Raw genomic sequence first — 18,460 nt, 5'->3', positions numbered from 1 at the left:
TACAGCGGAGTTTGACTAGGTGCACAGGAGTAGTGGGATCTTGAACCAGATCTGGTTGTGAAGTGGACAGGCTGTGTTGGTAATTGATACCCGTACCCGGAGACTGGTTTAGAAGTTGGCTGTTGGTAGGTCGGTGGTAGGGGGACAACTGAGGGGGGGGATTAGGAGGACCCGGACCGTAATATCTGGGTTCCAGGTTCTGTTTGCTTGCTTGATACAAGCTCCCCTCTAAGGATGTAACTAAGGCCTCCATGGGATCTGCTCCATTCTGACTTATAGGGCTTTCTGCCCTTGATGAAGACTGTGTCTCCATCTGAACTCCTGCCTCTGATGGGTGCGGTGACCTCTCTTCAGTACCCCGTGCATGCTGTGCTGTGTAGGGCTGGAAAGGCTGGAAGGCATGACTCAGATCATAATATTGGAGATAGGCAGGTAGGTGAATCTGACGTTGTGGTCTACCAGCTTCTGGTTGGGATGGATTGAACTGCATGTCTTTGGTTTACTCTGTGATCCAGGGTGCAACACCTGTCATCCATTTACTTCTCACTCAGGTTTGGTACAGCACTAACTAATATTAATTGGAATAAGGTGAATATTCAACAGTTGAACTGTATAGCTTTGGTCAACTACGCACACGAGGGACACAAGTCTCTGGTTTGCTGCAGGATATGATCCGCTCACCATCTGGAATGTTCTCGCTGGCGCCTGTGTTCTTCACATTCATTTTTCTACTGCTGCAACCAAGAAATGCACCAGTCCTTCCAGATTTCTTTGACTTTGTTAGGAAAACAGTCAGATTCTCATCTGTTCAGCTCTGACATGTGCAGAAACAGTCAGAGCCACCTGATCAATCTTTAATAAGTATTGTGAACTTTGGAGAGCAAAATAAATTGAATAAATGAACGTGCCTTAGTTGAACCAGTGTACTGTTAAGATGAGTACATGAAAAGTGGTGATGGTGGGGGAGCAGGATTTCCACAACGCTGTCCTCCGCTGCTAACAACAAATCTGAGATAATTCACTGTATGCAACTTTGCACCTTTACTGTTACTTTGGCAGTTTAGTAATAGTTAAAATTACCCACTACCTTTTTAATTTACTTTTTTGTTTTGTTTTTACTTAGTTAGTTGATTAAAAATTCAAATGACACAAAAATATTCAGATTATTTCTGATGTTTAAATCAAACTCTATTGTCCATTTTCCCGTCATCCAAGCTAAAATGTATCCATTTTTTTGTGTTTAGTTTCACTTTATCTTCCTGTTTTCTATTATTCAGGAATAATGTTCTTTTATTTTTATTTATTTATTTTTAAAAAGCATCAACCCTTGTCGTCCTTGAGGATCTCTACCTCCAAAGCTCCTTTTGTGAGGAAACCAGTTCTGAGCTAAGCAGGGAAACATGTTCTGGTCCTTATTTTGACCTCCTATCAGCAATTATCCACCTTTCACCATAAACATGTTCTAGACATAAAGAAATCCAGTTTACCTGTCAGAGTGATGATGAAAATAAAGGATTTGTAATTAATGTTGGTGGTGTCATGTTGCTGCTCATCCCTGTGTTTAAACCAATCATCCAGGCAGCGGCTGCAGCATCGCTGAGACGTGTCTGACGTTAGTTTTAGTAAAAACCTCGACCACGCCGCCTTCCTGCTGCAAAGCAAGAACAATTCCGAGTCGGTCAGGTACTTTATGTAAGGTGGCCTCGAAATCATGTGTGTTGGAAATAAAACAAAGATTTTGTGAAGCATCTCTTGTAATTTTTGTGGATTACATCACATCACGTTTCTCCCACAACCACAGACTTAGAGAAAAATCATATCTATTAAGTCTGTAAAAGTTCTACAAACCACAACCATTCGAGTTAATCATCCTCAGTCATTCAAGTTAATTTAAACTCAACTTTAAAAGTAAAGCCAGCTAGTTAGATTTTACAGTATTTTCTAACTGGTCAGTGGCGCTATGAATGAAAACACTTTGCTGCTGCTGCTGTTTTTATTTATTTATTTTTAAATAACACACTTTAACACGGGTCTTAACAGAATTTATTTAGTGGGTATAACTAAATTCTAGCTGTTATTAATACTAATCTTAAATAAGTCAGATGAACTTTGGAGTGGAAAATGTTGAATAAATTGAAGTATTTAAGTTAAATAAATGTAAATAAGATGCATTTTGGCAAATATGTTCACAAATTAGAAGGAATTCATTGTATGCAACTTTACACTGCACGCTTTTACTTTTACATTGTGAACTTAGTAAAAGTTGAAGTATTTTTTTAAGTACCTTTTTATTTGGTTGATCTATAATTAAAATGACAAATAGGTTTCCAATTATTTCACTAAGAGGAAAAAAATTAGAACTAAATGAGTCGAAGTTTCTCTTGTTTAGTTTCCACTTATCGGCTTGTTTCTCACTGTTACGATGAATCACAAGTTACTGCGATGATGTGATTTATCTGCAGTTCTTTTTCTGGTCACTAGGAGTCGCTGTAGTCTAAGCTGGGTTAATTTGAATAGATGCAAACAGTAGAAGGAGACTCTAGTTCTGTTAGAGGAAGTTATAGGCTAGTGTGCTAATGCCTGTTCAAGCATGTGTAAGAACCTTAATAAAGTCTTACATTTAGAGTCAGTGAACTTCAAGGCAGTTATTTAAGAATAATAAAATTCATCTCATGTCTCCTTGATGATCTCTACCTCCAAATCTCCTTGTATGAGGAAACCAGTTCTCAGAAAAACATTATCTGGTCTCCATTTTGACCTCAACAATAATCCACCTTTTACCAGTTAAGCTGTTAGAATGATGAATGATAATTTATGATGAAGATGAAGGATTTATCATTATTTTAGCTAAAACCACGTCCACACCAGCTTCCTGCTGCAAAGCAACAACTTTTTACAGAGTTACAAAAATATCCAGGAGGTATCCTGAGCTTCCTGCTCTCCTCCCTCTGATGTAGGAGGGGACCCTACATCACTCAACAATTATAGAACCATCTCTAATTTATCTGTTATTGTCAAAGGTTCTTGAGGGATTGGTGAGCAATCAACTGAAAGATTTCCTGAACACCAATAATATTCTCTCTCTACATCAATCAGGCTTTAGGAAACAACACAGCACCATTACAGCATCATTAAAGGTTGTAAATAATAAAACTCATGTGCTGTTCTTTTTCTCCGTCTTTTAAAGACCTTCAGGACTGACAATCATTGCATCCTAAAGCAAATGCTTCTAAATATTGGATTGTCTGAACAGGCTGCAGGCTGGTTTGAAAATGACCTTTCTAGTAGTCTCTCTAGTGTTACAGATGTTTTTTATTTTTTATGTCAACACTCTGGGTCAAAACATTTCAAGTACACAATTTCATTTCTATGTAGATAATACTGTGCTTGCGGTCATGTAGTTGAGATGTGCTTCTGACATCATACAGTCCCGACTGCTTGATTTGAAATTAGCGCTGAATGAAATTAAAACTAAAGCTATGTTGTTTTATAATGCTAGGAAGGCAGTTGACACTCCTCCCAACTTTAAAACCTTGCGTGGCGGCCACAAGAGTTTATAGCTCAATATAAGTATTTAGGAATTTTATTTAAGCACATTTAACTTTTAGATTCCATATGGAAAACCTCGTTAGAAAACTTAAGCTTAAGCTTGGTTTTTATTATATGAATTAATTCTGTTTCTCCTATCTTGCCAGAAAAAGCTGGTTAAAGCTACTTTCCTTCCCTTGATAGACTATGGCGACCTGCTGTAAATGCATGCTTCTGTTCAGTCCTTGTACTCTCTGGACGCTGTGTACCACGGTGCCTTAAGGCTTGTGATGGACTGCAAAGCTCCCACTCATCACTGCATCCTTATGCCAGAGTTCAGTGGCTTCCTTATCCAAACGCAGACTTTCACATTGGTATTATTTTATCTATAAATCCATTCATGGCCTGCCTCCCGCTTACCTTTATGATTATATTTCATTTAAGTCAAGTAACTACTGTCTGCGCTCTAATGATTTTCATTTCCTGACAGTCCCCAAAGCTTGCGCTGAAAAAGGCTTTTATATTCTCTGCTCCTGCAGCCTGGAACAGCTAACATACTGACCTAAAACTGCAGGAGCTGATTTCAGTTAGAGCTTTTAAAAATGTCTCAAAGAGCTGGGAGGCCGACTCAATAGGTGTCTGCGACTGCTTGTCCAGCTAACTATGCTTTCTGTATTCTATTGCCCTGTTAGATTTATATATACACTGTATGCTTAATGCGCTTTGTTTTTTGATTGGTTGTTTTAATGATTACTGTCTGTACTGGAATTAGGACTGCTGCTGTCTTGGCCTTGAAAAAGAGATTTTGTAATCTCAATGGGACTTCCATGGTAAAATAAAAGTAAAAATGAATAAATAAATAAACAATAAAAATGTGTTGTGTTGGATTTACTGCTGATCCAAACAGCTGCCCATCTGGACCAGAACACTTTTGAAAAAGAGATTTTAAATGGCTGGAGATTTTATTTCCTGATTAAATAAATGAGGATCTAAAATCTATTTTACAACATGTTTTTATTCATATGATTAAATAGCTAAACCTTTATTACAGCTAAAACCGATTAAGGCCAAATAGACATTATTTTAAGGCATACTTACAGATGTCCATGCAGGCCTACAGAGGGTCAGCTAGGAGACGCAGATAAACAGGAACAACCACCATTTACTCCATAATATAAAAGTAGGTTGTCATGCTCACGCAGCATGACAGCCTACTTTTCTCTGAGAGAGCATTAAGATTTAACACCCTTTATGCAAGCAGCCATATGAGCTGACCTACATAACACCAGCTCCATAATAGATGGGTTATGTTTCACAGCTGATGCAAGTTAACTGATCCATATTTTTATTCCATATTCATGTTTCTGTAGGCTACATATTGTGTAAAAAAAATAAATCCAGTTAAAAAAATCCCCACGTGAACAGAATCCTATTTAAAATATTAAATGTGCCTTTTTAAATCAGGGCCAGAACTAGAGGGGTGACTGCAAGGCAAGGGAAAAAAAAACATCTTTCCAGACCCGCATGGATCACCAGTATCACTACACCATTTTGAAGTAAATTTTAAAGTAGCTTCTCAATCCTTTAAGAATTTGGACATTTCTAGAAGAGATTTTGTCCCTGTGTAAGTGTAAATCCTAATGTTATGTAAGGCTATTAACCTGATGTTAACTGACGCTCCATAGCAGTGTTAATCTATATGCAGGGGTGCCAACCTTTCAATAATCCATGATGTGAGATTTGGTGGAACCAACCAAAATTTTGCCATTTACATGGTAGCAAGACGTAAGAATCATTTTGTCTCATTTTGTTTAGGTTAAATCATAAAATACAGCACTCAGGAGTAACAAAATGTAAAAGAAGGGTTTACAAATAGTTTATTAAAAGTACCAACAAAAACTTCAAAATAAAACAGGAAACAACTACACAAAGAAAGTGAAACTAAAACACAGGGAATTTCACAATAATAATAATTTTTCAAAATCTGTGTGCCTTGTTGGACTGGCTTGTGGCCTTTTTTGTGGCCTTAACAGCTGATCGAGATGGTGAGAAAGTACAAAAATGAATAAATGCCTGCCCTGCCATGGACAAAGTTTCATGTTAAATAGGTCAGCTGTTAATTGCACATAAAAACACAGACACCCCCCCTGCAGTAAGCCCCACCCCGTCGCGGACGAAGCTTCTTGTGGGGGATGAAATGACCAGACCAATGCAAACGTTTTCTTGTTCTTGCTTCTCGTAGAGTACGAAACAAGCTTTACTCTCTGCTACAAGGAGGACAGCTCAAACTCTGTTTTAGTTCAGATGCTGCTCACCTCTCTAAGAAATTAATATTCAGCTGCCCCTTCATTTTCTTACCCTATGTTTTTTTCTCTCTCTCTCTTCGTTTTCTGGCATCTAGACTTCTTTCTTTGGGAAATATGGGACTTTCTCCTCTGGCTGTCCAGAAGACAAGTGCATGAAACAAAACATCGCTTATGTGCTTCCCTACAACCTACACATGCACACAACCGAGTGAGACACACGAAACAAACAAACCGACAAGAACAAAAGGGGGGGACACAGCCCCTTCACCCGATGGATGGATCGGTAAATCCCCTACATGAAAACCCAGAGGCAGCACAGGAACCAAACCACTGGGTTGATTTGTCAGCTTAATAAAAAAAAAAAACGCAAAAAGCTGACCAAAGGCGCAGGCAGAAACTTTGAAAACAAAATATGAAAATGACACAGAAAACAGTAGCAGGCAAACCTATAAGGAAATAAATACCATTAGCCACTTACAAATGACAACCACCAAAAACCCAAATCCAATAGTTTAAGAAAAAAGAAAGGAACCCTACCCCTGGTTTACTGGGACAGGCAGCTATTTACTCCTCCACCTGATCTCTCCCAGACACTGCAACTGAGGACGGTGGTCACAAGCCAGACCCTTGATGCAACCTGTTAAAATCCGACACTTCAAACCAAACCAATGAAGTACTGCCATGATTGCTAATGGTTACAAAACAAAAACTACCTCAGCAGGAATAATCACACAGTGCTGTTTCACCATCCGCTCAGGAGAAGTGGCTTCTCTGCTCTACTCATCCCCCCCATTATAACCACCTGCACCTAGCTGCTACCAGGGTGGAATATTTCCCATATAAGGAAATAATTCCTGACGAGTTGCCCTGTTGTGCAGCCAGGGCCCGCTATACTCGGCAAAGTTAACCAATTAAAGCTGTGGAGTAATGAGTACCAGCCAATTGGAGGCAGAGTAGAGTGGGTCATGGCCCAACTATCATGGCCCAAAATGACAACTGGGTTCACAAATAATGGTTTGCATCACTGGTGTTCAGAATTGGGTACACACAATGCTGGCTGAAAAAAAGTGGGTATACTCCGTATACCCGCGTATACCCGCATATACCCTGGACTACACCACTGTGTATAGGATAATTAGATATTTATGTGTTGATCTGCACATCACTGCTATTGTAGGCCAGTTCTTACATATCCATTTATTTATTTATCTTTTTCAATGGTACACCGGATCTCATTGCCAATGCGTGAGCGTTGTACATGCTAGCACTAGATTAGTTTTAAGATAATGTTGGGAAACCAGGTCATATTTAGTTTTCAGTTTGTGTATTTAGGGACTGAACAGCTCAGTTCATCAAGATTTTCACGTTGGAGCTGAAAATAAACTATAAAGATGCTCAAAAGTATCCACATTACTGACTAAGCTAGCGCTACATGATCTAGTTTCTTTTAAAGAGGCTAGCAAGGCTGCTTTTAATTTTAAAGTAGCTACAGCATGAAATTGTGGACAAATATAGACCATTCTCAGTTTTCATCACTGATCACGTGACTCACATGTCGGTAATGTTTGTGGGTGCCAAAAAGATAAAGCAGGTGTATTGCTATGGGCTCAGCTGCCACAGCCAGCTTTTCACATTTAAAAAACAAAATAAAAAAGTATATCCATGCTGTACATTTGGATTTTCCAGTCGACATCCCAAGAATGGGATTGTATTTTCCAGACTGCCTTCTGAGCCTGAACGACGGGCTAAATGGGTTGCTGCCGTCAATCGAGAGAACTAGGAACTGTCAGAGAGCTCTCGGCTGTGTAGCAAGCATTTGTTGGTGGAAAGTTAATGGAAAATTTTGTTTCGTATGCTTTCCAAGTCTACTTATGGTGGGCAGTTTGAATTTTTAATATATTTATTCATTTTTTTTAAAAAGTAACGACAGCGCATTGCCAAAATGCAGCAAACTGCAGTGGTTTTAGTTACGGCGCCCCAGGACCAGACACTTCATGTCATGGGTTCGACACACAGGAGGCCATAGATAGACAATAAAGGCTAGATTTCTCACCCGAGCTGCTGGCCAATGGAGTCAAATGTCCGCACTGGTGGCCATTTTGCCGCAGTCAGACACTACAGATCCCTCGAGAGAGCAAGCCTGTGGCAAGATGGTCGCCGGTGAGGACTTTCGAAACTCTGCCATAAAAAATCTAGCCTTTATGTAGGAGGCTACCAACGACAGCAACAGGTGAAACTCATCGCCACCCAGGTAAAACACAAGGGACGCAACAAAAAGCAGCGTCACGCATCACGCTCTCCGATCGCTTTTCTCCAAGAACTTTGATTAGTTATGATACTTGAGGGAATTTCAACATTTTTAAAGCAGTTCGTGACAGATGGGGAAAGAAAGATGAAGAGTCAGAAGCTGACAGAAATCTTGCTGTTGACTCTATTGTACTAAAGAGAAAGTTAACCCAGTGTTCATCCTATTTTACGAACAAGGAAGCAGCATGGTGAATATCGTCATTTGATGGCGAACCTCAAGGCTGATCCAGTTAAATCCAGAACCTATGTTTGGACAAATTCACCCTGGCACCACACGGCTGCCTTTTGTTTACATCTCTATATCCTTACGTGAAGTATGGTAATGTCTGGGAAAGTCAGACACAGCTAGCATCATCTGTTCCAGCATGTTGTTTGCAGACTGCTCTGTCCAGCCTGCTCTCAGCTCAAATGGAATATTTTTCTGTTTTCCTGTGTCGCCTCGCAAGCCTCTATGTGCATATCTATGTGAACAAGCGCAACATTTCACATGCACAAATGTCGCCTGCCGCTTGGCTGGAGCAAGGCAGCGATTTTCGCTTCCTGCAGGTTCCATGGGAAATGAATGGAGAAGAAGCTATGTTGCCTCCCGTGTGTCCAGCCCATTGGTCTGTTATTAACGGACATGTAATTGGGGCTAATTTTGTCTTCCCCTGGGTAAAAGTCTGCCCATTGTTCCCAGTCTATGTCCTGTCCATATTCGTGTTTGTCTGCACTCCTGAGAAAAGAAGGCAAAAGGATGATCTGGAGAAGTTTGAAAGATGACAGAAAGCAAATAAGAAAAGAGAACAAACTACATCAAAGTTTTTTAAAATGGTCTTTTTCATTTGTTTAACTCTTGAACAAACATTCAACAAGAAATTGAAGTAAAAATGTTGTTTTTGTGTAACTAGGAGGACAGTCCCGGTTAATAAGTTTATATGTAAGTCATGCTTCATGTAAAGCAGCAAATGAACAAAACATTCTCCAGGGTCTCACACTGTAACTGCGAACCCAGTGAAACTGGTTGGATATTTGACTAATGGTACCTCCACCGCAGACCACCACAGTGACGGCAGTTTTCAGTGTTAATGAAAATCAGCTGCCCCATGTACAGAAGCTGCAGCTCCACGGTGCAATCCCAGCCTGGGGCCCTTTGCTGCAGGTCATTCCACATTCTCTACGACCCAACTACCCTGTCCAGCTACTACTAAAATAAAGGCCACTAGAGCTTTTATTTCTCATGTTTTTCTATTGTAGCCTCACAGCAGTGGATGTGAGTGTGTGTTAGGGAGAGGAACACATCGTTTCCTGCATTAGTATTTGATCCCCCTGGTAAAGTCGTCCATCTATAAAAGTCTAGCTCTGCCACTGAAAATGACATTTTTCTGTTTTTGGCATCTTGCTTCTCCAGTCTGTCCTGAAAACCAGTAGGATTCCCTCACTAACCAAGTTAGCTGTTACTGATGAGGCGCTCCACTTGATTCAGAACCACACAGAGACCCTGGTCAGGGGTGTAGCACAAAATTCTGGGTCCTATGTGCAAACCATCTTGGTGGGCCCCCATGTAGACTTGAATGATAGTTCTCACGCATACTTTTCCAATGGTGTAAAACTAAGATAATAACTATAATCTTAGTTTACCCTTCCTTTATCTCGATCCATTATCTTCTTCCAATGAATCAGCATTTAACAGGTGAGAGGCAGGTACACCTGGACAGGTCACCAGTCTATTGCAGGGCCGACACAGACAGAGACAAGCAACCATTCACACTCACACTCTTACTACTAGGGAGAATTTAGAGTGTCCAACCTAACATCATGTCTTTGGACAGCGGGAGGAAAATGGAGAACCCGGAGAGAACCCACACATACATGGGTAGAACATCCAAACTCCACACTGAAAGACTGCTGTTCCAACCTCCCCCCAGCTGAGGCCCGAACCAGCACCTTTCTTACCACCACATCACCGTGCAGTCCTTAGTTTAACCTCTAAAAGTCAAAATGGCTTCTCTGACCATAGTCCTGGTTCATCTGACAGACACTCTTCTGCATAGCTCAGCCTCTCACTGTCTTCCTGTTCCTCTTCTTTCCTCTCCTCAACCTCCTCACTACATTCAGAGCAGCCTTCTCCTCCCATTTCTTCACTTGCATCTTCTACCTCTCTCTCTGCCACAAGGAGGACAGACAAGCCCCCATACAAGCTAGACAGATACAAGCTTATCTTAACATACACTAGAATAAAACGTGATGTGTTGCAGAGATTCTTTAATTTGAATCAGCTACAGATGAATTAATATAAACCTTTACAGCCTCCATGAGTTCATCTTGTCTCACATCCTCAGTGATCATCTGGACTTGATGATGGACCTGATGATGCTGCGTCTGAAACTGAGGACCATGTGGTTCACGATGTTAAACTCTGCTCGTGCTGATATTACAGTTTAAACTGGTACTAAAAGATTCAGTATATCTGATTGTTATGCAATAAACCTTTTGCTAGGTTACGTCATGTTTAGTACTGAACCTCCTGTCTGACTGTAAACTTCTTCTACTCTGTGTCTGAGCAGGCTGCAGCTTTCTGCTTCATGTCGCTGCCTTGTTTTCTAGTTAATGCACTGACCGAAGTAATTCAGTAATAATTATAAAAGCCCTTTTTCCAGGTTAGATATTTTATAAGGTATTAAATCTGTTATGAAAGCATCAGCAGTGGGTGATATAATAATCAAACTCTGACTTATTCATCAGTCACTGTGGCCTTAAGGTTGGAAAATCCTCCTTCTGTTTAACTCTATTCTTTTAAAAAATGATGGTAGATCATTTGTTATCAACGTTACAGATTTTGGGGTCTGGTGGTTCAGTTTTTCAGATAACATGATGAACAGTGGCATCTTCACAATCCTGAAATGACAAGAAATCCATTGATTAATCCAAAGATGTGATGACTGATTGCTGGGAAAGGGCTAAAATATCGATCAGAGTGGAACTGATGTTTATTGTAATGTCTGTAAAAGTCAAATGATTTGCTGTAACAAGTTTGATGAATTTCTGATAATAAATCAATTCAGCCACGTTGTCTATAGACAACTGCTGCTGATATCAGCCTCCCACGTCTCTTTTCTAAGACATTTTTAAAAAGCTGCTGCCCCTCAGTTCATTAGGTTTCTGGCTTCTCTCTCTTTTCTGGTACCCAGACTTCATGACTTTCTCTCTGTATGCAGGTGGCCAGGTGTTACTGTGTGGGCTGCTTAGGAAACACTTTATTACTACAACTGTCATTATTTTTCACAGACAGCCGTATTACTGCATTTTCATTTTCAAGCTGGTCAGAATTCTTTGTCCTTCTGAGTCAGAGATCTGGTTTCAGAAACTTTCAAGGTGATTTTTCTAGATTTCCTGCTGGATTTCCAAATGCCATGTCCCATGATGTCCAGGTGTGAAGTCAGGAATAATGAAAGAAATCCAGTTTGGACTTTTTGTCCTCCCTGGAAGGGGACATGACTGCTGTATGAGTTCTGGAAAGGATTCAAATGCAGATTTGTTGAAGGATGGGTCAGATTTGTACTCAAAATAAGACATTTCCAAATTCCTCAAAAGGTTGGATATGCTCCCAGTTAAAGTTCATTTAACCAGGAAAAAGAAAAACATGAGATTTTAAACGTTTTGCTGAGAGGGAATTGTCTGATCCTCAGCACTGCATAGGTTATGATATATTTGGCTGCAGCTGTAGTAGTCTGCTGTCTAGATTCAGTGAATTCTAGGCTCCATACATGAACCAGGTTATAGGTTTCTTGTATGGGTCCATATTTAGTATCACATGTTTCCATGTCTAATGAGTGGTTCCAGATGTTAGCTTAGGAAAGTTTTTTTTCTTGTAAACCTATATTAGACCACAGGTATGCACGATCACTGAGATCCTCTATGATCGACCGAGAGACCTCACAGATTCTGCAGATCAATTTAAGATGTCACCTTTTGTAATAAACCTTTTTTTAATTTTTATTAATTATCAACCTGGTATCTGGAGCTCTTTTTACCTCCCAAATATCTTTGTCACATCACCTGCCTCAAAGTCAAATTTATTTATAAAGCACATTTAAAAACAACCTGAGTCGACCAAAGTGCTGTACTGTAACGCAAAGCAGAGAAAATCTCATGATACAAAATACCAGAATAAAATAATATAAAATGACATTAAAAAACATAAAACACATGAGAACATAAATACAATAAAAACTCAATGAGAATGCTCGAGCTGGAGGAAAAGCCAGTGAGAAAAGGTGTGTTTTAATAATGATTTAAAATGCTCAACACTCTGTGCTGATCCTTTGTTAAAAGGCAGAATGTTCCAGCAGCAACAGAAAAAGCTCCGACACCTCCACCCTTCAGCCTGCTTCTACGAACTTTTAAGAGCAGCCTCCAGTAATTCCCATCAAGAGGCTCCTGATGAGACAAGAATCACCGCTTTTAATTTAACATAAACCCTCTCTTTTTACAAATCAGACCTATCTGGCAATTTGCATGATGTCCATATCCAACCTACACACCTTGTTACGCGTACCGAGCCCACACCAAGTAAAATACACACAGCATATACACACATTTACTTTACACAGTTATTTACTGTACCTTCTGATCAAAGCAGAAGAAGTTTAAAGAGAGAGAAAAAAGAAAAAAGAAAATAAAAGGGGAACATGAGGTCTAGCTCTCTATTATTTCTTCTCAAATGCTCCTAGATTCAACTGTAGTCTCCTTTCCATAATAAAAACCTGTTTTACTTTGTTCCTCCACTGCATGATACCAGGAGGTCGTGGTTTCATCCAGGAGACTGTAATCCTTTTCTTTGCAATAACAAGCAGGATTCTTAATAAATGTTCTCTGTTCTTGTCAGTGAGATCTTTAGGTATTATTCCCAACGTCACATCAAACTGTACGCGGACATTCAGAGCTCTTTGTATTTCTTTTTGGACATTTTTCCAGAGATTTATAAGCATTGGACAATCCCAGAATATATGGGTAAATTCCCTTCCGATCCACGTTCCTCCAGCACAAGTTTGATTTATTACAGTTTTCTGAAGTGACAACAGGTGTGTTAAAGTACCACATCTCCACCTTCCAGTCAGACTCCCTCCACACGGAGCTGTAAGTTAGTTTATATCCAGATGGAAGTGTTTCCTCCCAATCTTCATCTGTTATGGTTATATTTGCTTCCAGTTCCCACTTTCTTTTTTACAATCGAGTTGCATTGTTTTATAAAGTTTTGAGATCAGTCCTTTTTTTTAAATTCACCACTTATAACTGACACCATCAGCTCTTCTACTTTAGTTAATTCTCTTTCATTATGGTTGTGGAGGAAATGTCTCAGTTGTAAGTATTTATAGACATCATTATTTGTTCAGTTAAATTCCTGTTTAAGTTGTTCAAAAGATTTCAGGATTGGTCCTTTAGAGATTTGGTCAATGAATATTAATCTATTCTCAAAACTTGTGTCCACTAAATGGTACAAAATCCAGATTTTCTTTGCAGCTCTGCTTACTGAACTTGATAAATTTAACGTCTTTCGTGTGTTTGACCATGTTTTCATTGTCTCTTTAATCCAATAATTCTGGATCTTAAGACTCTCTGTACTCCTTTTGTTGTAAAGGGCAGTAAGTCTAATGAAATCTTCGGGCAGGCCCTCTGTTTATTACATCTTTATCTTTAGTTATCCATGAGGATAAGGGCTGGAAGTTGGGCTGCCCAGTAATAATTCCTTAGATCAGGTAGCTTTAAGCCTCCCTTATTCTTAGTTGGTGAAAGTGTTTTTTATTTAATTCTTACTTTTTTGTTAATCCATAGAAAGTTAGACACAAGTTTATCCAACCTTTAAAAGTGGATCTTAAAGCTTTAAAAGTAGAACAGCAATCTTAGCAATATATTCATTCTAATTATCTCCATTAGATTTAGGAGTAGATGCTCCATCTATCCAGGCCTTTCTTAATTTGATGTTTCTGCTTTTCATAAAATACTGTAACTGTGAGATTTGAGGGGTAATAATCACACCTAAATATCTGAATCCCTCATCATTCCATCTGAAGTCTGCATGCTCCTTCAGCTCTGCTGGGCAGTGACCCGAACTCATCATAGCTACTGATTTACTTTCACTAGTCAAATATCCTGAAGTTTTTCCATTTTCTTCCAGGTTCTCTTTCAGTGCTGGTATTGATTTTAAGGGGTTATTTAAAAGTACCAAGAAATCATCTGCAAACAGAGATATTTTAGGCTCTACTCCTCCCTCGTCCCTTATTCCTGATATTTGTGTATTTTGTCTGATAGATTCTGCCCATGGACCAATACTTAGCGCGAAGGGGCTCAGACAGCCACCCTGTCTGACTTCCCTTTTGAGATAAAAAAAAATCTGAACAACAACCGTTCACCCGAACTCGAGATTTGGGGTCTTTGTAAATCACTTTTACCTACTCAATAAATTTCTGGTGAAATCCAAATGCTGTCAGTGTGATTTAGAAAGCTCCAATTAGCCGGATAAAAGGCCTTCTGGCATGTAAACGTAGCAGCAGAGTAGGCTGCACTTGAGATTAAAATATCCTCCTCAGGTTGTTTACGCTCTGCCTGCCTGTCTGATTGAAGTAATTTGACAATTTGTTTCTGCGTTCTAATACTTGAAAGGGTTTTTAGATTGTTGCAGAGTAAACTTACAGGTCTACATCCTTCACATAAGGTTGGATCTTTTCCTTCTTTGTGTAAAACTGATAGAACTGCTTCAGACCATGGTTTTGGTGCATCCCCTGAAGTAGTTATATACGCAACATAAGTGATAATTCCTCCTTAAAACTTCTCCCCCGGAAAACCATCTGTTCCAGGCGATTTATTTATTTATTTATTTTTAACTTGTCCTGTCCAGCATCTGTTCCAGGGGACTTATTACCTTTAAGTCTTTTAATGGTATCCAGAATTTCTTGTGTAGAAATTGGTCGGATCACTTCTGTCGCATCTTTGTCTGATAAAGTTGGCAAGTTTATTTTTTTGAGAAAATTCTGCATTGCCTCATTATTGAACTTAGTTTTGTCCTCATCATATAAATTTTTGTAGAATTCTGCAAAAGATTCAGCTGTTTCTTTGGGTTTCACCACAACTCGGCCAGAAGTGGGATGTTTTACTGATAAGCCTGTTCTATCCATCTGGGCCTTTCTAAGTTAGCTAATAGGCAACTGGCCCTGTTACCCATTTCATAATATCTCTGTCCTGTAAAGCGTAGGGCCCCTTCTGCTTCATAGGTTTCAAGGTTCTCCGACTTATCTCTAGTTATTTTCAGCTTTTTAAATGCATACTTGTCGGCTGTCAGGGTCTGTCTGGGGGTGAAACTCATCACATTTACCTATAAAAAGTTCAATATGGAAAATCTTTCTTTCTAAAGTTTTGATTTAACTTTCAGGTCATTTCTAAAATGAACTTTGTTGTTCTGTCTTCTCTTTGTAATTTAGATTAACATGTGTTAGACTGATGTTCAACTCGGCCTGTTGTTGCACATGTGGGCCCAGATGTGAAGCAGTTCCAGCGGGGCTCAGCCCAGAAGCTGCGCTGGGCCCAGCTGGGGTCAATGGGTTCGGAGCCGCAGCTCTCCCGGTGTCCTCAAAGACAGGTCGTGTGACCCCGCCCCTCTGACGAAGCCGTGTCGTAGACGAGAACCATATCCGTTTTCACTACACGTCGAGCTGGCGCCAGCAAAACCGGAAGTACGGGATTTACATTTCATAATAAAAGACAATAAGCTGTAAGGTGTATTTTATATTTAACATGGCATAAATTAATCTAATCTAATCTAATCTAATCTAATCTAATCTAATCTAATCTAATAGTTTTATTTCAATCAGTTTATACAAAGTCTTGTTTCTTTGTTTTTATATTCTTCAATATTTAGAAGGATCTCAGATCTGAAATCAGTTTAAACAAAATATTCGTCAATTTGAATGTTGTGGCTGTAAATGCACTTTTTGTTTACCATGTTCTCCAGCACCATTTTAGTTATAAAGTCACCTTCATGAAATTCACCACTTTTACTGTCATGTTTTGGTACGTTTATGGTATTTGTAAATAAAAGATGAAGGGATATATAAGAAATATGTATTAATCAAATAAAAACACATCACTGATTATACATCAAAATCACCCTTACAGAGAAACCATGTGGTTTTCACATGCAAAGCCTACATGTTTTTATTGTCATATTTTGTGTTATTTTAAATCTAGAGTTGACCATACAAAACTAAATCACTTGTGATTATACGGATTTCATGCTATTGCCATGAGAATGTTTCAAATACATGTTTACCATGTGCAAAATATCGGTTTTATTTGTGTTCCACACGTTTGACATGTACAAAACATGCATTATTTTTATCTCCAGCACTTTGATTAAGTAGGATTGTTGTAAAGTGCTTTATAAATAACATTTTACTGATTGATGTGGAAAAAAAATCTGTAGGGGATATTTGTTAAAATATAATTTTATTTAATCTTATGTGTTTTTTTTTTTTGTTTTGTTTTTGGTTTTTTTAGATGAAGATTTTGCCAAATCAAATGAGCAAAATTATTAACTTGCTGTAAGAAGCTTCCATTTCTAAAATGTGTTGTGGTAAACAGCTGAATCTATATTTTATCTTTATTTTTTATTTTATTTACTTATTATTTATTTATTTGTTTATTTATTGTTTTTGTAAAATTGTAGAAATAAAATAACTTTCGTCTCTTTAAAAAACTAGGTTTTATTTTGAATCTCCAACCGGAAGTTGTCCACCTTAAACCCGGAACTTGACGCTCGATGTAAACAATTCGTAAACTTAATTCATGTAGGATTCGGTGCTGAGAAGTGTTTTTCATCCGCTCCCAGGTAAGCGGTGCAGCTCCCTCCTCTTCCTCCTCTTCATCCCGCCGGAACCTGAAACACAAACCGAACCGCTGCGACAAGAGTGACAGCAAACAGACCCACGCCCTCCATCTCACTGCTCGATCAGTACAGAACAAAAAGTGGCTTTAACCTGCCGGACCAGGACCACGAGCCACTTTCCAGCTGGTCCCTCGCGGGCCACACCAGGTCACACCGGGAGAGGGTCCGCCGCGCGCGCCTGCAAAACTTTCTCCATGAAGAAAATAATCTTCATTGTTTTTACTGTGTCACACTTTCATTTCCACAGCTGCACGTGTGTGTGTGCGCCAATGAAAGGCAGGGAGAAGCGCGAGGAAGAGGAGGAGGAGGAGGAGGAGGAAGGGGGGGGGGGTGTTCATAGTCATCTTTTCTGTCCTGTTTATCCGCCATGTAGGCCGTCTGTGTGCGGGAACTAACTTCCTACATGTGGCTGTAGGTGGGACGCCGTTTGCGGCTCAGCAGCTGTCCGAGCAGGACCATCTGCTCCACTCCGTGGATGGTGTGGGATCATTTCATCCGGAGAGGCCGTGGCCGACATTTTAGCCCGGTCCGGGCTAAAGCCTCTGGTCGGAGGGGACATCCGAGGACACGCGTGGAGGTAAAGCGGGGGTCTTGGTGTGGGTGTGAGGTGGGAAATATGCCCGTTAGGTCGGAGTTACACCACAGACAAACTCTGACAATAAAAGTGGATCCAGAATCAGGTTTTAAGGGTCTGTTGGGATTTTAAAAAATGGCCACTTTCACAAGGGTTTTCAAACATGGCAAACATTTAAAGGCTCGTTTTAAATTCTGTACAAATGTTTGAACAGAAAAGATGTTTTATATGGACTCGTTTAAACTGCTGAATTACATCTTTGTTCTGCAGAATCCATTTGGAACTTACATACGTGAATTTCCAGTATTTAAAGAAATAAGCTGTTTATCAGGGATCACGGCGTCGTTTTTGTGGTAAAGCAGCTTTTTTTGGTTTGGCCTGTAGCAAGCAGCCAGTTGCAGGTGGACAAACAGCAGGAAAGTTGCTGTTTTTATTCTTTGCTTCAACTTTAATGTTTAACATGGGTCCAGACAGCTGCTTGGAGAGCAGCCTTTGTACCTGCTGTGTCTGCAGCTGAACCACGGGCTCAGAAATCGGCCCTATTAACAATTAATACCGGGCATCCGGTGGCACTGCCAGCTGCGCCCCATTTTTATTGTTGTCTGTGCGCTGAAAGGATCCCTGTTGTCTCGGCTGGATCCTCCGCTTTGATACCGGTTGAACTCGTGTTTTTCGGTAAGAATGTGAGATTTTTTCTTTTTAAACACAAAAAGAGGCGCGCGCTGTGAATGATCCGTGTGAAATGGAAGCGTGGATGTGGAAGCGCGGCGGCTCGGTTCGCCTCCCCGTGCCCTGCGGGACACGCTGCTGGCTGCCACCATGGCA

The 18,460-nt window shown here is 39.8% G+C and overlaps 1 protein-coding gene across 4 annotated transcripts in view; it reads left to right on the top strand.

The window, feature by feature from the left end:
- Positions 1 to 16,919: 16,919 nt before the first annotated feature.
- Positions 16,920 to 18,460, top strand: part of LOC121638136 (CREB3 regulatory factor-like) — a 50,297-nt gene continuing 48,756 nt past the window's right edge. For 2 of the 4 annotated variants that reach the window (XM_041982654.1, XM_041982652.1), the window contains exon 1: positions 17,434 to 17,638. The gene's annotated coding sequence lies outside the window, so the exon portion shown is untranslated. Of the gene's footprint in view, positions 17,005 to 17,433; positions 17,639 to 18,460 lie in introns of those variants that run through there. The other 2 variants (XM_041982653.1, XM_041982655.1) reach the window with 2 other exon arrangements.

This window comes from Melanotaenia boesemani, chromosome 4, assembly GCF_017639745.1.
Source record: "Melanotaenia boesemani isolate fMelBoe1 chromosome 4, fMelBoe1.pri, whole genome shotgun sequence".
Classification (NCBI taxonomy): domain Eukaryota; kingdom Metazoa; phylum Chordata; class Actinopteri; order Atheriniformes; family Melanotaeniidae; genus Melanotaenia; species Melanotaenia boesemani.
Note: the sequence above shows the minus strand (reverse complement) of the source record. Positions and strands in the feature narration are given on the sequence as shown.